The sequence below is a fragment of the Siphateles boraxobius genome, unplaced genomic scaffold, assembly GCF_051911475.1.
Source record: "Siphateles boraxobius isolate OS27281-9 unplaced genomic scaffold, OSU_SipBor_1 13, whole genome shotgun sequence".
NCBI classification, from domain to species: domain Eukaryota; kingdom Metazoa; phylum Chordata; class Actinopteri; order Cypriniformes; family Leuciscidae; genus Siphateles; species Siphateles boraxobius.
In genome coordinates, this window is record NW_027508733.1 from 29,992,601 (window position 1) to 30,020,377 (window position 27,777).

Here is a 27,777-nt window from a genome sequence, read left to right on the forward strand (position 1 = left end):
CCCTGCGCTTTGCGCCCATTTCGTCACGTCCCGCCAGAATAGGCGTGGCCTTGTCCTATAAATACGCTCGACAGGCTGACACAAACTGGTTTTCATCACTGAAGCAAACCACCGCTGTTGTATGCACGGCAAGATACGCAGTACTCGTTCCCTCTCCAGAGAGAACCGAGGTTACGTTAGTAACCGAGTACGTTCTCTTACGAGAGTATCTCTCGTACTGCGTAATATCTTACGCTATGGGGAACACAATGCAACACGCCGTGTGTACTAGGATATGACACCAAAGTCTCAAGGGCAGTAGCCCCTCTCCAGTGCCCATATAGTGCATAATCACCGTAGACTCACAGAGAGTCGGAGAAGAGAGGCTACAAGCATTATTCCCCATGAAATAGCATCACACAGGAGCTAGTTATGTTAACAGTGTTTCACGCAGACAGGGTGAACGTGTTCAACCTGAACTGGGTATAAGTACGGGTTATTCAACACCCATGGAGCTGCTCTATCGATCAGTGAGTGATGCACAAGCAAAACTCATCATTCTGCGCCGGTGCAGAGGGGCAGATAGTACTGAATTCTAGACCGACAGCAGCTTGGCCTGCAAGGCGGGAACCTCTAGGTTATAAAACCTTATAAATGTAGACGGCGAGGCCCAGCCTGTCGCCATACAGATATCCTGCAAGGAAATCACGCTAGACCATGCTATGGCATCGACTATCCATCTGGATAGGCTCTGTTTTGATGCGGCCAGTCCCTTGGAGCGTCCCGTGCCTTGGTTTGTGTATGACTTTTGAGTCATTAGGCCCAAACTCCATACATGACGCACTTACTGAGAGCGCTTGTAAGTCCCCTATGCGCTTCACTGAAGCGAGAGCCATAAGAAACACAGTTTTGAAAGACAGATGTTTCATGTCTGACAAATGGATTGCCTCGAATGGGGCACCTTTCATGGCTTCCAAAACCGTATAAAAGGTCCCACACAGGGACTGAGGGGGGTCTGGGAGGATTCAGCCTCCGAGCTCTCCTGAGGAATCGCACGACCAGGTCGTTTTTCCCCAGTGACTGGCCAGACGTTGGTTTTGCAAATGCCGCTATGGCCGCCACGTATACTTTGAGCGTGGATGGGGCCCTGCCCTTATCCAACAGCTCCTGAAGGAAGGAGAGCACTTCCGTGACCCCGCAGTCTACGGGTGAAAAGCCCTGAGCTTGACACCAGGCAGAGAACAATGACCATTTCGAGGAATAGAGCCATCTAGTAGTCGGGGCTCCAGCCTGCGTGATCGTGTTTAACACTCCTTCTGGGAGGTTAGGGGGGACCCGTTGATGGCCCATGCATGTAGGGACCATAATTCAGGGCGAGGATGCCAAATCGAGCCCTTTGCCTGAAAGAGGTGGTCTCTCCTCACAGGTATAGGTCACGGGGGAGTGCTGGTCAGCCGCATTAGGACTGGTAACCAAATCTGGTTCGTCCAGAGCGGAGCCACGAGCAGCACTGGGCATCCGTTTTCCCTGATTCGTTCCAGCACTTGAGGCAGGAGCGAGACAGGGGGAAAAGCAAAGAGGGGGCAGCAGGGCCATACGTGGGCCAGCGCATCCCTGCTCTTAGAGAAAAGTTCGGACAGTGAGCGTTCTCTTGGGTCGAGCACGATTTCTCTATGACAGATTGTGGAGAGAGAGCGAGCGGGACAAACCCCGTGGGGTTGAGCGTGTCCGTGAGGGAATGTGGGTGCGGGACAGCGGGCACGCTCACTGCACTGAGAACACTGTCGGCTTGTGCTGACTGAATGTGTGTTGGTTTCGTTTTTACAGAAACCGTGGGACACGCATTGTGTAGTGTTTGTGGGCACTGTGTCGTGGGCACCTTCACTACATATATATTTTATTTTTTTTGCACAATCGACATGAGTCGATTTTATTTGTGCTAGCCCTGAACTGTGGCAGGGCTGTGTCTGTGTGTGGGAATGGGCACTGAGACGTGGGCATTCTTACAGCACTCATAACACCATCGGCCGTGGCCGGAATTCCAGAAAATACACTCTTTTTGGGATTTATCTGGGTCGCCGTAAAAATGGCGTTTGTGTGCAGACAAGCGGGCTTTAGTACCGGCTTGTTTACTGCAAAATACACTGGAACAGTCACATTGTTTGGAACTGAGCGAGTGAGAAGTTTTGGTGGAGTCTGGCCGCGGCGAGACTTAAATACCGTGGGCCTTAGCTGACTGTATGTGTGTTGGTTTCTTTTACAGAAAACGTGGCACATGCAGTGTGTAGTGTTTGTGGGCACTGGGTTGGGGGCACATTCACTACATTTAATGCACAATTGACATGAGTCGATCTCATTTGTGCGAGCCCTGCACTGTGGCGGGCTGTGTTTGTGTGTAGAAATGAACACTGGGCTGTGGGCATTTTTATTAGACTCATAACACCATCGGCTGTGGCCGGAATACCAGAAAATACACTGCTTATATGATTTTTCTTGGTCGCTGTGGAAACGGCATTTGTGTGCAGGCAAGCGGGCCATGGTACCGGCTTGTTTACTGCAAAATACACTGAAACAGTCGCATTTTCTTGTAACTGAACGAGCTGAAAAGAGAGCGGCATCACAGTTTTGTGTGTGTCGGCGTTTGTTTGCAGGTGTGCGTGTTATACAACAGGCTCATTGCTGCAATATTGACATTTTCAGCCGCTCAAACTAAGAGGAGCTGTTTGAGAAATGGAGATTGGTCCGGCCTCGGCGGGACTAAAACACATTCTTTCCTCTTTTCGCCGGTGACGCACGTCCACGGGGGGCGTCGAGCAGATAAGAGAGCGTCATCACAGTTCTGTGTGTGTCCGCGTTTGTTTGCAGGCGTGCGTGTTATACAACAGGCTCACTGCTGCAATATTGACATTTTCAGCCGCTCAAACTAAGAGGAGCTGAGAAATGTTTGAGAAATGGAGATTGGTCCGGCCTCGGCGGGACTAAAACACACTCTTTCCTCATTTCACCGGTGACGCACGCCCACGGGGGGCGGGAGCGGGGTAGCTTTCTTATAACGTAAAGAAAGCTAGCCGCAGTTTTGATGCTAGCCCGTTTCCCTGATGACTCACGGGCAGAAGGGGGGAGGTCCACAGAGCTCGCCCAATCCTCACTGTCCGACGCCAGGATAGAGCAGCTGGCCTTCTCTACAGATGTAGCTATCTCGCCGTCATAATGGCGGAGGCGGCGGTGCGCGGGCTGGAGAAGGCTCGGGGACCCGCTGAGTACGGCGCTTTACGGCGCGACACTACAGCGGGCGGGAGTGCAGACTCGGAGAAAAAATGGCGGACGAGTCCTCAGAGTCACCATGGCAATAGCTCGCTCAGCGAGCGCGAGAGCTGCATGATCCTTACCCAGGCAGGAAACGCAGATGAAATGGCGGTCCACGTCGCTGAGTGCGGCTCGGCACGAGCCACAGGAACGAAGCATCTTTAAAAAGACGCTGCTCTTTTAGATAAAGAGAGAGAGAGTGTGAGTCGCGACGGCGAACACACACTCTCAGCAGAGTAAAAGGATATTGACGCTGGAAAGCGTAGCAGGTACGGCGGCTGAAGGCGGCGAGGTGAAGGCCAGCGGCTTCAGACTCGAAGGCCCGTACCGCTGAAGGCTTACTATCAGACGGCGCGGCTTCTCACTCCGGATCCAGCGATGCAGTAGTGCTTCGCTGAAGAGATGAAAATCAGTTTGTATCAGCCTGTCGAGCGTATTTATAGGCCAAGGCCACGCCTATTCTGGCGGGACGTGACGAAATGGGCGCGAAGCGCCCCCCATTGGGTATCACGTCACGCAGGGCCTCTCTCGATAGGCTGCTGCTGTTGCCGCAGGGCAGCCAATAGGCGCGAGCCATCTTGCCTATGTCTGCATGCTGCCGCACAGCGTTTTACATTAATTCAAAATTAAGGATAATTTTTGGCTTCAATATCTCGTGGAAAAGAGGTTTTCCCCATAGCGTAAGATATTACGCAGTACGAGAGATACTCTCGTAAGAGAACAGCCTTGTTCTCCCTATCAAAACGTGCGTAGAACTGATTTAATTCTTCCACCACAGTGGGCGAACCACTCACAAAGGCTGATGTTGTTCCCTTGTAATCCGAAAGTGCCCTTATTCCTTCCCACACCTGCCGTGAGTCAGTGAAGGTGTTGAAAATAGCTTCAATCTTCCTTTTATAAATTTGCTTGGCAGACTTGGCATGCCCCTTCTAAGAGCCCTACTGGCTGTACTGTAGGCCCTACTGTCACCAGACCTATAGGCTGCATCCTGTGTTTAATCAACAGTCGCACCTCTTGTGTCATACATGGCTTTTGATTAGGAAAGATATGAATCGTTATCCAGGATGTAACTCTGTCTACACAAAAATTTATATAGTCCATAACTGTGCCAGTATACTCATCAAGGGCCTGACGTGTTGATAATTCCTGGTCTCTAAAAACATCCCAGTCTGTGTGATAGAAACAGTCCTGTAGCTCAGAGACAGCATTTTTGGGAATATTCTAACGAGTTTCACCTCGGGCCCAGCAGACTTAATGATGGAAGTGTACCGGGGATGAAGCATAAGTGAAATATGATCACTCAAACCTAGATGAGGATATGCCTTGACTTTGTAAGCCTCATCTACATTGGTATACACCTGATCTAGTGTTTTATCTCCTCTGGTTGCACAATTCACATTACGATGGAAATTATGTAGTTCGGTCTTTAAGTTAGCATGATTGAAATCCCCCGCTGCTATAAAGACACTATCAGGATGTGCAGCCAGGCTGTTATTAATATTGTTGTGTAGCTGTGCTAGAGCCTGTTTAGCATTAGCATCTGGGGGACTATACACAGCACAGATATACTCAATAGTGAATTCTCTTGGTAGATAAAACGGCGTGCATTTAAGCAGCATGAACTCTACGTCAGGGCAGCAGAGACTTTTAACTACAGTTGTATTTGTGCACCACAAGTTGTTAATGTAAATACACAATCCACCCCCGATCTTCTTACCCGAATCAGCTGTTCAGATTCTGATACATCTGATTCAAGATCATGCTGCAACAGTTGGCTATATTCCTCTGCGTTGTCAGTCGTAAACGAATCTCGTCCATCTTATTGCTGATTGATCTAGCATTCGAGAGGAAGATGGTAGGGAGCGATGGCTTAAATGGGTTAGCCTTTAATCTAGCTAACAAGCCAGCCCGCTTGCCTCTCTTCTGCCGCCGCTCGCAGTGTCTCCTCCTCCGTCTCGCTGCTGCGAGTGATCCAAGAGGTGATGTAGCAATCTCGGGAGGGATAAGAAAATCCGTTGTTACATGATTATGTGTCCCCAGTCTTGAGATCGAGGAGTTCAGTACGACTGTACTGAAGAGCCTCAGTCAAATGGATGTGCGAAAAAGTGCCCAGCAGCAACACCATCATGAAAACAATCCACCAGTCGAGAGAGCTTAGAGCCGCTGCATCTGTGCGCGCTGCCATCTTTGTATATACCAAGGTTATATAACCTGGTTATAAAAATGGACACTTCCAGTTCTTGATTATTATTTGCTGAGCTGTATTTGATCCCATTGTAATATACTTTGTAACCACACAGTTGAGAGTCGTAATAAAATGAGACGACCAGTAGAAAAAAAACCCTAACTGTTCAAGAACCAAATACGCACGGGGATCAGCTTCAAGAGAGTGAGATAAAGAAATCTATCATGTAGCTTATCACATCATAAGAAGTTTAAAACATTCAAATAGACATATCAAGTAGTAATTAATGTATCTTAGTTGATTATAGGCTATTAGTGCTGGTTTGGTTGCTGAGAGGCGGAGTCACGCAGAGAAGGCAATTTGTGATCGTGCTTTGCTTATTCCATTCATTCCAGTATCATATTATACAAGGCTTAAATCATTTAAATATACATACAATAATATACAATTTCACATTGTAGAACATGTATATGATGTAGTAGCCTATTTGAGTTTTCTATTACTCTTGCCAAGCTCTGATTTCTGAGAGATGCACGCATAGACGGATTTGCACTCGTTTCATTTTTACTCTCACTCATTCACTTCACTCATTATTGCATAGAGATTATAGATAAGGTATTTGGCTATTTGAACTCCCATGGGTTCCTCCCTTGTTAGCATGTTTCCTAATAAGGTACTAGAAAACAAGGCAGCTTACTAGGTTGATGAAATGTCTTGCTAGTTGGACCGTTCTTCGTATACAAATAGGCATAATCAGCTGAGAATAGATGCACTGTAGCCTTCAGTGTGTGTGTGTGTGTGTGTGTGTGTGTGTGTGTGTGTGTGTGTGTGTGTGTGTGTGTGTGTGTGTGCGTGTGTGTGTGTTGTTCAATAGCCTCCATTTTGTGACTCATTTCAACCAGTCTAGCACCTGCTTCTCGTGATTAGCACTATTATTAAGACGCAGGATAAGCACCATACATTATGCAGAGACATTTATAAATACACATATTGTCTCTCTCCGCCTCTTTGTTCACCTGGTTGCATTCTTATGTGCAAGAGGATAAGTCTGCGCCAACCCACATCGTAGTTTTAGGTGGAGCTGGACTGAAGCAAAAACATTATCTTCCTGCACTATACGTGCGATCCTGTAAACCGAACAAAGCATGTGACATGTCATTTGTGATTTGCATCACCAGAGCCATAGTTTGATCAGTAAACTGCTTTTTAGTAAAAAAAAAAAATGAAGCAATTTTTATTTTGGTGAAAAAAAAAGAACCATGACTGCATCAACCATAATATTTGTGTACTGTACCATTACATCTTTAGTTTATATATGTTGATGTCTTGTGTCTGAACAAAAGCTGCGATTACGTGATCCATAAATCGGTGAACAAATATGAAACATGACACCATTAAGAAACTAAGACATTATTATTCCACATTCCAACTATCATGGGTTGATACAAAATGTTGTTTTCCTGCTCTTTGAGTTATCGTCCTCAATACATGATTAGTTGACTTGATCATTTTCTTTGCCAACACTTTCTTGGATTCTTTGAGACCAATGGTAATGGCATTTTCAGATGCTTTGACATAAAGTTCATGTCAGTTCCTCATGTGTCATACATAGATTTAATTCATTTTTTACTAAAAATAGCTTTTCTTTCAATCTCTCAATCGCAGTCATCTGTATATAAAGATGGGCTGTTTCTAAACATATGGCCACATAACAAAAATCGTGCACAGTTTTCTAGATTAATACGACATGGTTCACCCACTGACACATTTTGCCCTACTTTTGAAGCAAATAAATAGGCCCGCACAAAATCTGCACACTTTACACAATTTTCCCACTGATTGTAGGAGCAAAACTGCTGAATGGCTATAAATGCACTAATGGATATAAATATGTTTAATAAACGAACAGTGCAAAAAACTTTATCAATGACTGCTGTTAGAAATTAGCATAACGTTCCAGGCAATTCATGCAGCTTCAATGCAAGAATGCCCAAGGAACAGGGCGGCAGGATCCACACGAACAGGCAATGTCAGTGTGTCTGAAGACTATTACAGGCAGTGGAGTCACTCTGCAGCTCATAGCAGAAGACCAAATCACCTCTCTCGAGCCAAACCCAACGACACTTCCTCAAATGGGATAAGACAGGTGGGGTGAATTGCTTCCCTCTCTTTCACAGTTTCGCCCTGCATGGCAATTCTCCATCTCATTGGACGTGTATAAGACACACAACCGACAGCGATATCGCCTAGCGGTTTAGAGGGGCCGTTTGGCCATCAAAAGAAAATAAAACTCTTTATTTTGTTTATTCGTTTGATATGGCCGCCTGTGTTCATGTCGGCCCAGATTTTCCGCTCTGCTATGGGAGATCAAAGCAGAATCACTGGCACGCTGCATCATGTTAAGACTGATGCTTTTGAAAAGACGCTTGCGATGGTGGGAATTTATCGATGGTTGGTTTTAAATCAAGTCGTGTAAAGGCCAAGCAAGGACCGCATGAGAATTAAATATTTTATATATTTTAATATTTATGTTTTTCTTTTCTGTCTTGAAACCTAAACCTCATGATATTTTGGTGAGGTTTTTGCTCAAAAAAAGCTCCTGGCGTGAATCTTTTATTCTGTCAGTATCCATGTGGGTGAGTGACAGAGCTGTGTTTGCAGCTCTTTGATATAAGCAGGAAGTCATACTTACAAGAGTACAAACACATCAGTGGCATGCAGTGGACTTCTGAACTCCTTAAAGGAGGCAAAGTCCAATATCTTTTTTTTTTTTTAGCCCAATGTAAATTCATGATGCAGTTCCATTTGATGTTTGCATGTTTTCTGGGTCAAAGGCATATGGGAGTATAAAAATCCTGAAAATTGTGATATTCAAGAAGCAACATCAACCTCCCAGAAGAAGATGAGACGATCTACGCACCAACCCAAAACAAGTGTTCAGATGGCACGCAAGAGCTTGCTAGTAGCCTATACACTGAGTTTCTATTCATTTTTGTGACGCACTCCACAAAATTCACGGAAAGGAAACCAGGATGACAGAAAGCGGCGTCCTGTTTGTTTTCTTTAATTTACAAAAGCACTATGTTTTGTTTTTATTATGTATTATGTTTTATTATGTGTAAATTTAAAATATAACACTTTACAGTATAAAACTTTATTATATAGTATAACATACTATATAGCATAATTTAGTATGAATATAACACTTTACAGTTTCAAATGATATATTACTCTGTATGACCATAAATTAAAGTATTTCAAGTAGTTTCCACTGTTAAAATTAGACAAAATCATTTGGCATTGTGCCGATTTGTGTCATGACTTTTCCGTTTTGTAGCTGATTGTGACCAAATACTTTTGTTTTATATCAGCCTTACAAAAAAATATGACCTAAGCAAGAGTGCATTTTGTTTACTGCTTCGCTGTGCTGTCCCAACTAGGGGACTGAATCCCGCTAGGTAGAACAAATTGTAATTTCCACTACTGTCTGTTCAAAATAAATGACAAGAAACCTAGCATTGGAGAATCGTTGCTTTTTCCAAATTCATATCGGACCACAACCCCAAAACCGAGGTACTTAAAGAACCGTGACTTATGTGTACTGTTACACCCCTAATACATATTTAATGAATGGTTGATTGAAATATTACTTCTATAAGTACAAATCAGCTCTGTAAATTTCTATAAGACAGATCACATGCTGTATATGAGTGAATAAGGCATTTATATAGTTCTTTCATATGTACTACTGTACATACAAAGTGCTTTACAATCATGTCAGGATCTCTCCTCAGCCACCACCAGTGTTCAGCATCCACTCGGAAGATTTGACGGCAGCCACAGTAAAACGGCGCCAGTGCGTAGGTGTAGAGGAGAGAGAGTGACAGAGCCAATTCAATGGATGGGTATTATTAGGAGGCCATGATTGGCGAGGGCCATTGGAGGGAATGTGGCCAGGGCATCAGGGTTACACCCCTACTCTTACGAGAAGTGCCATGGGGTTTTTAATGGCCACAAGAGTCAAGACCTCGGTTTAATGTCTCATCCGAAGGACAAGTCATATATTATGCATGTGGTTTGGTTGCTATGCTGAAAAATTGCCCCTAGAAATAATTGTAGACATTATCCAGTGATCGTTATTGGATTATAAAAGTGAAATGTGGACTTAAAACATTATTCTTAGACGTTTTGCACCAATTGCCAGGAGTTCAAATAGGTGCCTTTGGCTACAAGACAATCTTGTACTCAAGTCCAATTTTTGTGTGCTTTTTGACCAATTTTACTGCTTTTTCTTCATTTCAATGGTAAAGCAAGTGTGTATTTATGACAAATGGCAAGTTAGATTGACGTAAAAATCATGTGAACTCTGCTCACACTACAGTCACATGGCAACAAATTGATCTATATTTGAAAGCGGCCCAGATCTGAATGGATTTCAGATTCATTGTGATTTCATGATGATGAAAACACATTGCAATATCTAAAAATCCACTAAGACTTTATAAGCATACTGATGTTATTACATATAATTTATAGGCTATACATTTTAATTTATAGCTACATTCGTAAGTAGCTTATATAAAAATACATCAATACAGACAGTTCAACATTACTCAATTACTCATTACTCAATTTTACTAATTTAATCTCAAAATGGTTTATTTACTCGGCAAAGCCATCTTGAAGTTCACATCTCAGAATGAGAAGAGCTACTTAACCTACCGAGAAACACGGAAGTACCCTTTAATAAGACATCATTATCTCTAACAAAGCTCGAGGTACAGCGGAACTCATCATGAGCGGAAGAAAAAGAAGAATATGAGGCGTGGAATAAAGGCTTTTTATAAGCGCAAACTTGAACTCGTCATTTTATGGCCGTAACGATTCCCCCTTTGTGTTTCCTATGAATGGGGGGTCTGGCATTCAAAGCCACGAACGCACTTCTGCCGCTCAAATTAAACACATGAGGATTGGACTGGACTCACGGTAGGCCTCATATTCCACCATTTTCAGATAATTGCCTTTTGTGGTCAACCTCCTCTGTCCGTAATGAATCCCCCGGCTCTAAACCTCCTCCGTCATGCCCTTCCGTTGTCTGTGGAGAATATTTCCCGCCTCTCAGTCTCCTCTCGGATATAAAATCTAGACCTCCACGTTCCCGAGGCGCTGATGTGACTAGTGACCTTTCATATGTGTACACATTTACATTTCACGGTGTATATATTCATCTTAGAAGACCATCATTTGCCGTTAAGGGAAGGAGAGCAGTATTAAATAGTGAAATGGAGAGCAAACTTTAGCTGGCTGCCACTTTTTTTTTGATGCAGTTGATCAATGTACGTCAATCAGGGCTCAGCCTAAAGCGACTACGTCAACGTGTCACACCAGAGTCTCTCTTGAGGTTCACTTCACTCAGTAACAACACAGATCTAGTACTGTTGACAGTTTCGCATTTGTTACCGATTGTGAGGAAAGTTAAGGTGACAGAGTTCATTTAATTTTTAACAATTTCTGAGAATGTAATGCATCGGTGTTAAAACAATGTGGCCTACACCAGCTTAGCCCTATTATGGTGTGTCATATTGGATGCATATGGCTTTCTAAGGCCTATGTACATCGATAACATGATCCTACTGTTACCAAAACATCTTTTGTATATGTGACCCGTCACAGAAACCAGGGACACAAGTCGGCAGCACAACTTTCGAGCAAAATGAGAAAGAAGAGTTTTTTTTCAAAATTGGTGATTTTAAATTTTTTGGAGAATCTGTTAATTGAAATCACGAAGAAGCCTCTCCATGTTTGAGATAGCAGTATTGGTATATTTAAAAGCTTACATTTTGAGGTTGAAATCGGCTTGTTTTCGGAGATTCTAGCATGCAGTAGGGGCGTGGCGTGTCATTGTCTGTGTGTATTTCCATACTGAATAACCCGGCGCTTTTGCCCCCGCCCTCCAAGTCAACCACATGGCTACTTATTATGCTGTGCTCTGGCCAGCTCTCTCTGATATCAAAATTCAATGAAGATGGATGCCGCAAAGATTGTCGCAGACGAGATGAACCGTCTGGCAGTTACACCGAAAATGTTTTCGCCGCACTTCGTGGGCTCGGGAAACTGAACCGGAGGTATGGGCGCAGCGCGCTCGCCCTCAGTGCTTCAATACGGCGGCTCGGCTCGCTGACAGCGGTGGCTGGCTGTTTCATATGTGACGGAGAATCGAAATAGAGGATGCAGTTAAGACCTTTGCTGCTGCGATGAAGGCCTGCCGTGCGTGTTTCTGAAATGTAAGTTAAGCTTCATTTGCTCTTTAGTCGTTATTTAAGATGCTGAACCTGCTGATGATATAATGTGCTTGCGGACATTTCATTTGTGTGTGTATACGCACATAAGAAAGTGGTGTAAAGAGATTTGCAACAGTAATTTGAGGAGGTGAAATGTGATTATTTGGAAAATTGCAGAAATGACTGCTTAAAGAAAAATGCCAGCAGGCATTTGCCTCCTACATAAACTTTAATATTGTTGACATTTTGGGCACACGAGCGTTGCGTACTATTTGCGCTATATGTAGGCCTATGGCTTATTGGTCTTTGTTTGTTGTTGTTGGTTTTGCGTTATATGTATATGGCATATTGGTCTTTGTGTGTTGTTGCTGGTTTTGCGTTATACTGTATGTATATGGCATATTGGCCTTTGTGTGTTGTTGCTGGTTTTGCGTTATATGCAGGCTATATGGCATATTGGTCTTTGTGTGTTGTTGCTGGTTTTGCGTTATATGTATATGGCATATTGGTCTTTATGTGTTGTTGCTGGTTTCGCGTTATATGCAGGCTATATGGCATTATTGGTCTTTGTGTGTTGTTGCTGGTACGTTGCAAATAGAGGGGCAGCACAATTGTTTTTCGCCTAGTGCGGCAGAAGTGCACTCATTCGAAGTGTAAAAAAAGCTGTAAAGCACATGGAGGAGCTTTACAGGGGGTATGGCTTATCTAAATGAGATGTAAATGAGCCCTATTGTCACCCCCAGCAGCAGAGACAGGTGAGAACTGCACAATCTTTAGCTCGTTTTCTCCTCTTTGAGCTTTTTTAAGTGCCTACTTTAAAATGGCCACAACTTCTCCAAATATTATCAGATTTCCACATGTTACACATCGTTGGAAAGCTTGGATATTACACTCTCAGAATCTATGAATAACTCAAAATGCCCCAGAACCGACTTGTGTCCCTAGTTTCCGTGACTGGTCACATATGATTTAAGGCCCATTTACGCCAAAGGATTTTAATAATCATTTTAATTTATTGAGAAAAGTGAAGTCCACACCACAACCATAACGATAACGAAACAGATTAACAATATCGTTGGAATCACTGTCAGAATAACTTTTTCCCCAGCTGATGAATAAAAACAATGACAGTCAAACAGAATCCCTCTGGCATTAAAGCATTTAAAACCGCAGAGGACAAAACTACAGCGCACACTTGAAATAAACAGAACGTTATTGTGCATTGGTTTGTATGCTAATATAGTTGTATATGGATATTATCATGCATTTCAAAAAGCTGAAGGACTATAATTTTCAAAATGTCAGTCTTTGTGTCACGTTTATTCCTCATTCAATTAAATGTGTGTATATATATATATAATTAAAACAATTTGTACTATTATAAATGTTCTTGCTACCATATATATATTTTTTAGATTGTATTCATAATTATGTAATTTGTATATTTATATTAAAATATGTATTATACATATCTAATATGTTTAAGCACATATAATAATAATAATACTATAAAAATATAATTAATTTATGACCTGGATTCATTCTTTGTTAGTATTGGACACAAGAAAACAAATTTAAAGTGGTTCTTTAAAATAAAATCTTGATGAATCAAATACTGTTACATATAGTAAATGCACAAAATATCTTTATTTATTTATTTATTATTTTACATATTTTGTCTATAGATTCAGTAGACAGTTTAGTTTAAAAATATATATTTTTAACTTGCTTTTAAAATTTAAATTTTGGCACTTTTCCTTTGCATTATGATGTACAGGAGAGGGGAAATGCCTGCAAAAAGTTGCAAATGTTATGAGCCAAACTCAAACCTGTATTTCCCACATGAACACCAGAGCTCAATCTTTTGTAGTACTAGCGGCAGACAAAGGCTGCAATGAGTCTTCCATTATTAGTTACCGTCTCTCATGTGAGAGGAGAGTACGTTAATACAATATTAATATCAGAAGATTTGACATGATTTACCACCTACATGGCTCACTGAAAATATTACTTGCTATTTATACAGAATGTTTTGATGAATGAGTCATCTAACATACCTATATAGAGTACCTCACCTATGAATGCTTATGATAAAAAAAAGCATTCTCTACCATTCTCTGTTTCAATTAACACCCAAATGATATGGAGGGTTTGTGCACTTGGGCACCTAGCGAAATGACCCCATTCCCTTTTTCATGTTGTTGATTTGTTGTCCCCTGATAGCGTCTATCAGACTCCAGGTCTAATAATAAATGCATGAAATCTGCAGGTGCCAGCAGACAGGGAATTGGGCTTTTTGAGGCGCAAAATCTGGTTTCCGATGTTCTTCAATAACACAATTTGGTGGAAAATGTTTCCATGTTCAGGAACAAATCACATGCCTGAAGTTGTCGAGTGAAGCATGAGACGTTTCTACGCATCTAAATGTCTTAATTGAATTACATGATATGATAGCGTAAAAAGGAAGAATCTCAAAGCAGACTGAATATCTTTCTGTGTACCTGCAAAATTTGACACAGTAATAAAGGAACACACTGTGTGTACATTTAAATCATTAAAGGTGACCGGTGTAATTATTTAAAATGCCTAAATATTTTCTCATATCCCAGTTTACTGTACAGAGACAACTTTTTGTAAATGTTTTATTATTTATTTTTTGCTTAAAGGACAAGTTCGGTATTTTACACTTAAAGCCCTGTTTTAAGATTGTTTCTGATGAAATAGAATAGTGCTAATACAGAAACCGAAAATTCTCGGGACAGCAGCATTTGTCCAAATTTCAATCTTAACCGTTCTATTTCATCAGAAACGATTTTAAAACAGGGCTTTAAGTGTAAAATACCGAACTTGCCCTTTAAGCAAAAAATAAATATCCATTGTACATCCAAGTTTATTAAAATACATATTGACATTTTTTTAATTTTTATTATATAGGTGTTCCGGCTCTATAGACTCTTATTGATATTCTGTTTTGTTTCCTTTAGTTCCAGTTTCCCCTGGTCTGTTTAGTTTCCATTTCCTTGGATACTTAATATGTTCTCATTTGTGTCTATGGTTACCTATGATTTGCACCTGTCTCTCATTATTCTTTTATTTATACTCTCGGTTCAATTCATGATTTAATGTGTGGTTTCCCATTCTACTGTGTTCTCCCAGCGATCCCCTGCATTCTTGAGTTTATACTTAAAGACCAAGAAACAAAGCCTGAGGGGGTGATGTCATTTAGCTGGACGACACCAGTGGATCGAGGGGACTCGGTGGAACTGGTTGAAGAGATGGAACAGGCAACATCGAAAGAGGAAAATTACAGATGGGACTGGAGCATCAAACAGGTGGATGGGACCGACGGAGAAGGTGTAGATTCAAGGGTGGGGACTCAGGAGGGAACTGGATTTTGGGACCACAGGTCTATAAGGCGATGTTCTGGGTAGTATGTTGAGACTCCAGGAGGATCCAGGTGGCAGGCTCTGGCTCCGGCACTGACATGGAGCCAGCTCTGGCTCTGGTACGGATGTGATGGCTGGCTCTATGGTAGGATTCAACTCTTGCATTTGGTCCTTGGCGAGCATGGGCTTGGGCTCAAGGACTGTGGTGAGCTCCTCCGCTAACTCAGTGCAACTCTCTGGTTCTGGTTTTAGGGATTCCCCAGCTTCACCTCAGGCCTCCAGACCCATGTCTACACCTCTGTCTTTCAGCCCGTCGGCTCCGACCTGTTTCTGCGCTCTCATGGCTTCGCCATGGTCCATCAGCCCTAGGACTCCTCTAGGCTCGATTGACTCTCTGGCTCAGGCTCGGTCACTTGTTGCTCTGCCTCTGCCACAGACTTCCGGGTCTCTAGCTGCACCTCGACCCTCCACCCCTTTGGCTCCACCAGGCTCCTCCTGCCCCGTCGTCCTCACTCCCTCTATCATCTCCCTGGACTGCCGAGCTCACGTTTCTGCCTCGGTTCCACGAGCCAGTTGCTCTACCTTGGGATTCCGGGCCGTCAATGTCAGACTGGTCCGTCGGCCTCTACGCTCCGCCATGGTGTCTCCCTCTACTGGGTCCTCAAGGTCGCTGTTTGTCACCAGCTCCACACCTACATCCAATGCCTATTACTACTTTTGCTGTATTTTTATAAAATAAATTCAGCCTTAGTGAGCTTAAGAGACAACCTCTGTTAACCAAAAAACTTTTGAACGGTAGTGTATTTTAATCAAATTTAAACCCAACAATTTGTAGTTTTGTGAGTTAATGCACCCTCATATTGTTCCTAACCTGTGTATGTGACATTGAAAAATCTGTCTGTATTTTTATATACAATAAAGTAAAGACAAATGTTGTTTGGACTCCATTAACTTTCATTACATGGGCAAAAACATTCTTCGAAATATCTTCTTTTCTTTTCCACAGACATGAGTAATGACTGCTAATAAGGGTGCATGAGCCAACTTATCAAACATATTCTGTATAAATGAGCAAAAACCATAAAGTGTTACAATTATCTCTGATCTTCCCCACCATCTGTCAGTTGTTGTTTTTTTATTTGTTTTTTTTTTTTTACAGCTAATGCTTGGCATAACAATGAAATGATAGTAAGAGGGAAAATGGCAGAAGATAAGCCAGGATGCTGCGTTTACTGTAATGAAAGTACCTCAGAGGCCAGTGTGCAGTGGCCAGTAGATCAATAGAGCTCAAGAGATGGTCTGGCATCATTGCGACTCCAAGGTTGAGATAATTCACTTTGTTTTCATTTAAGTTGACTCTGTGGCACAGCTCACTGATCTACAATGGCTTCCTTAGGGGTTGTTGTTGCACTTGAAATGGGAAAATCTCCACCTTATTTTTCTCCCCTTTTCTAGGTAAGCAGTACCTTTTAGGTAACCATTACCACAGGACTGCCTGTGGAGCATGTAATAGTTTACAATAAGTCCATGATGGCAAAACAGCCCCTAACTGTCTAATTTGCATATAATTAGCATATTTTATATATTTGAGACATTTGTTGCCGGATGCACTCGTCAAGTTGATCTGTATGCAGATACAGTGTGCAAGTGTCTCATTTCTATGATAAAGCCATATGTAAAAGTATGCAAAAAAGGAAAAGGGCAAAGAGGAATGTACAATGCGAGGCATGTGCACCAACAGCTGCATTAGCATTTATTTTAGAGAGATGCAACAATAGGTTGCATTTGCCATATTCAGTTTATGCTAATATTTCCAGGCGTTGAAAGTCTAATTGCATGATTGCAGTTTGTTCAGTAAATGCACTTTTGCACTTGGTTTCTTAAATGGTTTGGTTTACAACCCAGATTTTGCATTGAGTGGTGACTGAACACTATTCAAATTGTTTATTATACAGAAGTAAACAGAAATGTCTTGAAAAACCTGTATTTAATATAATCGGGGTCATATTTTCTTTTACTTTGCGTAGTTTTGTTAATAGTTTTCAAGGATGAGGGCATGTAACACAGCATGTCCATGTTACCAACTATCGAAATTTGATCATTTATGAATTAAAATGTAATTCATACAGTACATATGACTTGAATACACCTTGTAGCAAACATTAAAAAGCTAGCTTGATAAAAGTTGATTAATACCCAGAATAGCAAAATCGACTGCTGGCGGTAGATCATTTTCCTATTTAGCACCTAAACTCTGCAACAGTCTTCCTAACATTGTTTGGGAAGCAGACACACTCTGTCAGTTTAAATCCAAACTAAAAAAACACATCTCTTTAACCTGGCATACACATACAATTGACCCTTCGCTAAGCCCCACTCTCCCTAGTTACTGTTGCTACACCTGTCAAGCTTTCGCGCCTGGCACGTCTATTTCAGTGTGTATGCACCGGTGTCAGACATTTCCCAATGAGATAATTAGTAATTTTTGGCAAACATGTGAAATATCTGAGAGAGCAAGACAAAAGAACAGCAGTATGCATTCGAGGGATATAGCCATGACATAATATGCAACCGATTAGCGAATAATTTTAATAAAATTTAAGCTAAAGCCTATAGTCCCAGTGCAAGCAGCAGCCGTCTAATACGCTGACCATTCAAATGGGATACACATAAATTGAGGAACAGCTATGTTAGTGCACAGCAGGGTAAGTGAAATGTGAAAATAATCTAATAATTATAAATCAAACACTGTATCCATACATTTTGTAGAATAACACTAACACCGGGAGAGCCGTGATTGGATTGGGTTAAAGTTACTCAGTCAGGGGTAGTAGGCCGTCGATTAACAAAATGCTGAAATATATTTTAAAGTATGTCAGTGAGCCTCCGTCTTGTCTTTAATCGTCTTTTTTACGTTAAAATATATGCATTATGAACAAAGAACGTCATTATTTCCAACTTCCAAGCAATAGGTGTTTTTGTTAACCCTGTCGACATTTAGATGTGAATGGGGTCTCCCACACTGCTTGATCCACGCCCATCATTTCTCCCCTTGGCTTTTAGATTTTCGGGAAGGAAAAAAAATCCACTCCCCCGTCCAAACTTTTAGGATACCGGGTATCAGATTTGCACAATCAATACGCACAACGCTTCGGCATGCTTCCCTCGCTCGAAAGCTTGCCTGACCTCCCGCGCCTAGTTACGGTTGCTAAGACACGATTGGCCAGTGGTGGTTTTCGGGCGTGGCTTAGCGAAGGGTCAATTATACATTCCTATTATACAAATCAGTTAAATGATTACTAGGCTGCATAAATTAGATCAGCCAGAACCGGGGACACTTCCTATAACACCCAATGTACTCTTACATCATAAGAAGAATGACATCTACACCTGACCTATAATGCTGCCTAAATCATAATCATACACTGTTCGTTCATTGGCCAGAGGAGAACTGCCCCCCGACTGAGCCTGGGTTCTCCCAAAGTTTTTTTTCTTCATTCAGCCACCTGAGGGAGTTTTGGTTCCTTGCCACTGTCGCCTTTTTCCTTCTTTGTTGCCATTGGCTTGGCTTGCTTAGTTGGGGACATTAAATTTAATATTTAATTTAATATTCAACAATAATATTTATCTGCCTGTCTTGACACTATTATACAACAACTGAACTGAGCTGGATAATGACATCACGGTTTACTCCAGAGCGGCTATATATATGTATATATATATATATATATATATATATACACTGAACAAAATTATAAACGCAACACTTTTGTTTTTGCCCCCATTTTCATGAGCCTAACTCAAAGATCTAAGACTTTTTCTATGTACACAAAGGGCCTATTACTCTCAAATATTGTTCACAAATCTGTCTAAATCTGTGTTAGTGAGCACTTCCTTCCTTTGCCGAGATAATCCATCCACCTCAAAGGTGTGGAATATCAAGATGCTGATTAGACAGCATGATTATTGCACAGGTGTGCCTTAGGCTGGCCACAATAAAAGGCCATTCTAAAATGTGCAGTTTTACTGTATTGCGGGGGTCCGGGGGGAGTCCGAAAACCAGTCAGTATCTGGTGTGACGACCATTTGTCTCACGCAGTGCAACACATCTCCTTCGCATAGAGCTGATCAGGTCGTTGATTGTGGTCTGTGGAATGTTGATCCACTCCTCTTTGATGGCTGTACGAAGTTGCTGGATAATGGCAGGACCTGGAACACGCTGTAGTATACACCGATCCAGAGCATCCTAAAAATGCTCAATGGGCGACATGTCCGGTGAGTATGCTGGCCATGCAAGAACTGGGATATTTTCAGCTTCCAGGAATTGTGTACAGATCCTGCAACATGGGGCCGTGCATGATCATGCTGCAACACGAGGTGATGGTCGTGGATGAATGGCACAACAATGAGCCTCAGGATCTCGTTACAGTATCTCTGTGCATTCAAAATGCCATCAATAAAATGCACCTGTGTTCGTTTTCCATAACATATGCCAGCCCATACCATAACCCCACCGCCACCATGGGCTACTCGATTCACAACGTTGACATCAGCACAACGCCATACACGCTATCTGCCCTGTACAGTGAAAACTGGGATTCATGCGTGAAGAGAACTCCTCTCCAAAGTACCAGACACCATCGAATGTGAGCATTTGCCCACTCAAGTCGGTTACGACGACGAACTGCAGTCAGGTCGAGACCCCGATGAGGACGAGAGCATGCAGATGAGCCAGAGACGGATTCTGACAGTTTGTGCAGAAATGTATTGGTTATGCAAACCGATTGTTGCAGCAGCTGTCAGGGTGGCTGGTCTCAGACGATCTTGGAGGTGAAGATGCTGGATGTGGAGGTCCTGGGCTGGTGTGGTTACACGTGGTCTGCGGTTGTGAGGTACCTCGCTCGTACGAATTCGTACGATTTATCTAAACCCCGGTGATGGGTAGGTTTAGAGTCGGGGTCAGGGGTAGGTCATTCATACGAACTCATACAAATTGGGCAACTTGTTAAATATGTACAATTTAGAAAAAATCTTATGAATTCGTATGAATTAGCCACCTCGTAAAATTTGCGCGAATTGCCATGAAATCGTGTTGGACTAAATGTGCTGTCACATAAAAAATTTGACCAAATTTTGCTGGCAAAAAAAGGTCCATTCCCTGTATTGTCAAAAGTGAAGCGCCAACTTGAACCCATTGCAAAGTCTGCATGGGGAAATATTTCAAATTCACTCAATATTCTTGATTGCGAAGACTGGAGTGGATTGACTGGATTTCACCTGTGACAATTTGCGAACAACTATGGTTTCTTTCTGTGAATTCACCTGTTAGTAAAGTAGAAAGCCTCAACACAGGGGGACTGGCTATGTAATGAGGAGGTGATCATATATAATTGTCTTTGCAGTAATATGAAACCTCTGCATGAAAGAAAGACGAGAACAAAGTAAAATAAAAAAAGCAGAGATTCTAATGAGTTCTGCCAGGTGTTACAGGAACAGCTCCATTCATGACTTCCAAGCTTGATCCACCCTCTCCTTTCTACCCTCCAGCACATCAATGGAAAATCAATGGTTGTCTTAGAAAGGTGTCAGAGGAAAGCTATTTCTCCACGTTTCAAGAAAAAAAAAAAGAGTAGTCTGCGTGACTTGAATTCCAACTGCCGCCTCTAGTCCGGCGGAGGAGACATTGTATTGACTGAAAAGGATATACTATACAAGGAGAAGACTCGAGAACATCAGGGCTTGTAGGAAAGTCAGGCACTGATACAATTAATTTTGCTGTCTGCTATGTTTGGCTGCTACAATGGCACGTTGACTTATGGAGACTGCACAAATGGGTCTACTACTGACAGGATTAGCACAACTTCACTATTTAAACAGTGTCAGGTCTGGTGAGACTAATTGGAAATTTTTTGCATGGTTCTTAACACAGTGGTGCAAACACTGGAGCGACGAGAGAGTTGTTTATCTTAGTCACACATTTTTCACAACCTTATGGTTTTTTTGCTATTCAGAGTGTTTTCATGAATGTCACAGCAGTAAACTAATCACTGGTTTTCATTTGTGTGTTGAGAAAAAAAGGGAAATAATTTTATTTTTTTTAAATCTAGTTTAAAACGCATGACCAAGTTCTTAGAAATGTAGTTTTTGCATGCACTATATTGGTTTCATTTGTATCTGAAAATAATTTAAATGATTTTCAAGAAAAGTTAAAGGTTTTTCATGCTTTTTGCATGATAGCAGAGGTCTAGGGGCTATGTAACAACCATACAAGTTTCAAAACAGTCAATCCACAGACAAATGCACACAGCCTGCATAAAGTAGCTGTGCCTTTTTACAAGCAGTTGTGACTTCTGTATAAATGTGATGTCAGAACATCTCAGTCATCGCCTTCAGTCACCACCCCGAGCACTGCCCAACATCCCTCACTCCTTTTGTTGCATATGCAAAAAAGCAACAAGAATAACTAAACCTAAATAAAAATGATTTACAGGCCAGAATGAGTTTCTATTCATAACATGTTTGCAGCGTTGAGCAATGTAGCCAATCACAGACATATGTGTTGATTTCTTGAACGCAATGGCCAATGAGATGCATTTAAGATAGATTCCACTCACCGCTCAAAACTGAATTTTTGTTCAGTGCTGAATTCTGCATGCTGGCAAATCCTCTGATGATAACAAACGAAGTGTTGACATTATGAAATATGTGTTGTGCAGTCAGCTTCACTGACAATAACAGAGCTTTGTGAGATCGCGATGAACTGAGATGTCAGCTTTTTAGGAATTAAGGGAGCGCACTTCGCGCTATTTCTGTCATGCCAAACCATGCACGCAGTAGCCTATGCTTGCTTTTATGTTAAATTAACAGTGGTTTGTGAATGTTTATGCTTTAACAACAAATAATTTATCACCATCATTACAGGTGTTTTATTTACCTTACTTGTGAGCATCACCAAGCCACATTAGGCTACAGCTAGCCTAGAAATATAGACGCACCCTAGCGGCAGCAAAATTTATTTTGCAGACAGGGTAGTCTAGCAACTCTCCGTTGGCTTTCAAGCTGGAAAAACCAAACTCTAGGCAGGCCAATCACATCGTGTATAGAGTTGGTGGGCGGGCTTAACATAATGACGGCAGAGTTGTGACGGCTCCGAGTGAATTCCCTGCTACTTGAAAACAAAGATGATGGTCTTTCGAATCGGCTCCGGCCGTGACTCTGGAGGACTTGGAGTTAAGCTTTTCTTTGAGAAAAGAACAAAGAACGGCACTTAAGTCATTCTTAAAAAAGGAAGATGTGTTCGGAGTTTTACCGACCAGATACAGCAAAAGTTTAATATATCAACTAGCTCCGCTGGTGGGAAAACGCATGGGACTCACTCAGCCACAACCGTTCATTGCTCTGATTGGTTGTAGTGATATCCTATTGCTTGCAGAGGGAATTTGAAAGACAACCGTTTATCCCCCCCTGGGATTGAGGCCTGCCAATGGTGAGTTCCCAGACCTAACATCTTGATGTGGGTCTGGCTTGCCAGGCTAGGCTACAACATACATGACCCTTACTTGTGGTTGGCCTGGCCGTGCGTCACTCAGAAAACAACAGGCCAATCAGAAGAGAGGCTCATATTAATTAGACAGGCCAAAATCAACCTGTTCTTGACGGAGCTCCTGAGAAAGGAGCGGTAAAAAATATATTGAGATGGTTCTTGGTACTTATACCGCAAATATATATTCTTAAGGACATCAAAACCTAAAATAAAACTTCAGAAAGGTGTACAATATGGGAACTTTAAAATAAGTGACTGATACAGTTGACAGTTACCATGAAATGTCAAGTTTTTGGGGATAGCAAGTTTTTAGTACCATATGAAATTTTATAACCTGAACTAATTTTGTTGTGATATACATTTCTTGTTTTTTTCCCTCAAATGTTTCTCCAAGTAGACCACAGGACTGCTGGTTGGGTCACATGACTGTAATTTGGCAGATTTTTTTTCAAATACTTTAAATATTTATTTATTATTTTTTAAATATTAATAATTTAATTAATTAAAAAATATAAATAAGTCAAGTCAAGTCACATTTTTTTATATAGCTCTTTTTACAATACAGATTGTTTCAAAGCAGCCTTACAGAGATAACAGGAACAAAATAGCGTCACAGTCCAGCTTAAGTAAGTTCAGTGATGTTTCATTTTTGTTTTAAAAAAAGTTATTAATTTAGTTCATTTATATAATATATACAGTATAAAGGGGGGGGGGGGGGCAGTTCTCATCTGGCCAATGAACGAACACTGTTGAGAATGAGTGCCGATGGCTGTCGCATCAATGAGGCCTTTACAGGGAAGAGTCTAGTTGACACAATCTCTTCTGACACTTCAGGGATGCGTTGTGGTCGTGTCTAGGAGCAGGTCCTCTATCTGGTCTGGATACGGCCCGGATCCGGCTGACTACATCATGCGTTGTGGTCGTGTCTAGGCGCAGGTCCTCCATCTGGTCTGGATACGGCCCGGATCTGGCTGACTACATCAAGCGTTGTGGTGTTGTCTAGACGCAGGTCAACCATCTGATCTGGATACCACCTGGATCCAGCTGATTACAATAACCTTCGGAATAAACAGAAAGACTAACCTTAGAGTTGAGGCCATTCTTCTTATGATTTAACGATTACTTCGGGTGTTAAAGGAAGTGCTCCCGGTTCCCGCTGACCTAATTTATGCAGCCTAATAATCATTTAACTGATTTGAATAATAGGTGTATAATTTTGTATATGTGTATGCCAGGTTAAAGAGATGTGTTTTTAATCTAGATTTAAACTGACAGAGTGTGTCTGCTTCCCGGAAATTGCAGATACACTCTGGTGGGAAGTGTTCCAGAGTTTAGGTGCTAAATAGGAAAAGGATCTACCGCAATAATGATTCAACGTACGACATTCGAAAGTACGATTAGCCGGTCCGGCTATGTTTACATGCACAACTATTGTTTCAATTGGACTGAATTCATTCCGATTGATGAATCTGAATGCAGTGTCTACATGAACGCTAAACGCTAAAAAATTCCATTCATTCGTTGCTATTGCAACGAATGAATGGAATTTTTCCTCAGGGACACTACAATGCACTGCCTGATGCGATACTGTAGTACAGGGTTTCTCAACCTTTTGCCTACTGCGACCCACTTTTTTTTGTATGCCAGTCATACGACCCACTATGGCGGGAAATAAATCAATAGCCTAACTGAAATCCCTCTTTAGATCTAGTCTACACCATAGGCCTATATGTTTATTATAATTCATTTCAGAAAAACACACAAATATTTTCAATAATTAGGCAGATTGAGGCAAACTCATTTTTTTACCCACGTTAATGTGACACTTGAGACTGCCGCTCTGAAATGATCATATCCATAAACGGTGGAATTTGGAAAAGTGCAACTCGTAGTGTCGCACACAAACTAGCTGTTGTCAGCCTATTCCTGCTTTTTGTTTCCGTGGCTGTATACAGTATAATAAGGTCTGGCATAGCAATAGTGCTAGTGTGTGTAACATTGCGTAAAGAGAGTAGGACCTTGTCCAATAAGAGCCGTTCGCGGCAATAATGAATTATTGTGATAGGACAGTTGTAAAACAGCATTAGAAAGTTACGGCAATAATAATTAAATTAACGAAATTCGAAAATACGATTCGTTGGAGAACCGGTTTACATGCACAACTTTTGTTTCAATTGGAATGAATTCATTCCGACTGATGAATCTGAATGTTGTGTTTACATGAACGCTAAACGTGATCGGGTTGATGTGTTTTTATATATGTCACAAGCTTCAAATGGGAATAGATTTTTTGACATGTCCACACTGCACGAATAAACAGAGTTACCTGCTGTTTGCGCATACTAACTATTCTCTTACATTGGTTCTTAATTTGTTTTATACAGCAGACTTAATATTTATCCATTTCTGGTCATAATTTGGAGACAATGAGCATATGAACCATTGTGCCGTGCTGCTTATACTTATCACGCAGTAAAAATGCCCAAAACCAGTCGTCTGTGGATGAGAGTCTGAAACAAGGTCTGGTGGGACGTTGTTCTGCTCCACTTCACTGATGCTGAGTGAGTGAAAGGAGAATTATAGAATAACAGGACACTCATTTATATGATGCTTTATTCATACATCATTATGGTATGCGCAGTCCTTTCAATTTCGGTTTTCAATCCGATCAAGTGTTTACATGTCCTCTCGATTGGATTAGAATAGGAATAAACCACCCATTTCAATCCAATCGAAATTTCATTCACATCTAGCTCATTAGGATCGATTAAGGAGTTTACATTAAGGCTTTTCAGTCCGATTGAGCCGCCAATGCGTTTACTAACGAATAATTTGGTTGCATTTTGGTTGCATGTAACAAAGCCTGTTGCAATGAGCCTTTTGTGAAGCGCACTTATTGGCTGTGCCGGTGTAACACTGAGAACACAGAGGAAGCATCGCGACACCCTAATGACCCATTGGTTGAGACCCACTGGTTGAGAAACACGACTGTAGTAGATGGTTGCATAGTTATAATTTTCTCTCTACTATTATCAATCTTGTAAGTAAATAAGTTCATAAAGTCATTACTGCTATGCTCTTTGGAAACTTCAGAAGTAGAAGCTTTATTTCTTGTTAATTTAGCCACTGTGTCAAATAAATACCTAGGGTTGTGTGTTGTTTTCTTCTAAAAGAGTCGAAAAATAAGCAGATCTAGCAGTTTTTAAGGCTTTTCTGTATGCAATCGTGCTCTCTCTCCACGAAATTAGAAAAAAAACTCTAGTTTTGTTTTCTTCCAGTTTCGCTCTATTTTTTCTGGCTGCTCTCTTAAGGGCCTGAGTGTGCTCGTTGTACCACGGCTTTATATATATAATATTTAATATTTATTTATATATATATATTATATATAATATTTTCTTTAATCTTCTTTAAGTGCAAAAGAGCAACTGTGTCTAAAGTGCTGAAAAAGAGAGTCAAAAGTTTCTGTCGGAATATCCAGTTCTTCTAACCTATCTGGGGTGCTGATGAGATGAAACTGATCAGGAATATTATTAATAAAGTAATCTTTAGTGTTAGAATGATAGTTCTAACATATTTGTAACAAGGAGTCAGCTTTGCAACCTTGGCTAAATGAAGTATAAACAAGACTAGATAATGATCTGATATGTCATCGCTCTGCTGCAGAATTTCAACGGCATTAACATTGATTCCATGTGACAAAATTAGATCTAAAGTATGATTATGACAAAAAGGTGGGTCATGACACGTGTTGTCTAACTCCAATAGAGTTAAGAATGTCCCTAATGCCAATCCCAAATGGGTCATTTTCGTTATCTACGTGTATATTAAAACCACCAACAATTACGACTTTATCTGCAGCCAGTACTAACTCTGATAAAAAATCATGAATGAAAATCAAAAATGGCCCGTATACATTAGCTAGCACAAATGTCAAGTGCAATTTATCATTTACACTATATAGTGTTACATTATGCACCAACAGTTTAAAATAATTATATTTGAAACTAGACTTCTCAGTAATTCTGAAGATATTACTATAGATTACAGCAGCAACACCTCCTTTTCCTTTCAGACATGGCTCATTTTTATGACAGTAATCTGGGGGGGTGGACTCATTCAAATTAATGTAATTGTCTGGTTTTAGCCAAGTTTCTGTCAGACACAACACATCTAGGTTATAATCTCTAATCATAACATTAACAATAAGTGCTTTTGAAGTAAGGCATCGAATATTCAGCAATCCGAGCTTTATCATTTGTTCATCTGTATTATATATATTTTTTATTTGTTGAACATCGATTAAGTTTTTTTACCCTTAAATGGGTTTGGGAGTTTTTTGTATTTCCTAATTCGGCGAACACACACAGTCTCTATATGATAATATCTAGGTGAAAGAGTCTTTATGTGATGGGATTTATCTGACCTCAGTGACGTGAGACAGCTAGCAGATGGTCGGTTTAGCCAGTTTGTCTGCTTCCTGACCTGACCTCCAATGTTTGAGCTCTTAGACTATGTGAGAGAAGAGCAGCACCATCCCAGGAAGGATAAATACCATCTCTTTTCGTCAGGTCTGCCCCAAAAACTTTTCAAATTGTCTATGAACTCTATATTATTTTGCAGACACCACTTAGACAGCCAGCCATTGAGTGAGGACAGTCTACTAAGTATCTCATCACTCCTGCGAACAGGAAGGGGGCCAGAGCAAATTACAGTGCCTGACATCGTACTTCGGAGTTCACACACCTCTTTAACGTTACTTTTAGTGATCTCCGACTGGCGAAGTCGAACATCATTAGTGCCGACGTGAATAATAATCTTAGAAAATTTACGATTAGCATTAGCCAGCTTTGATGTCAGGCGCTCTGGCTCCCGGCAAACATGTGACTATGGTGGCTGGTGTCTCTATTTTCACGTTTCGTGTAATAGAACCGCCAATAACTGGGGCACATTCAGCAGGATTCACAGTAGGTATTTCACTGAGTGGGGAGAATCTATTTGTTATTGTAATCGGGACGAAAGAGCGGCGTTTTGTCCCGCGACTACAGGGTCTCATGGTCACCCAGTAACTTCCAAACTTTCGGATGATGTAGTTAAGTT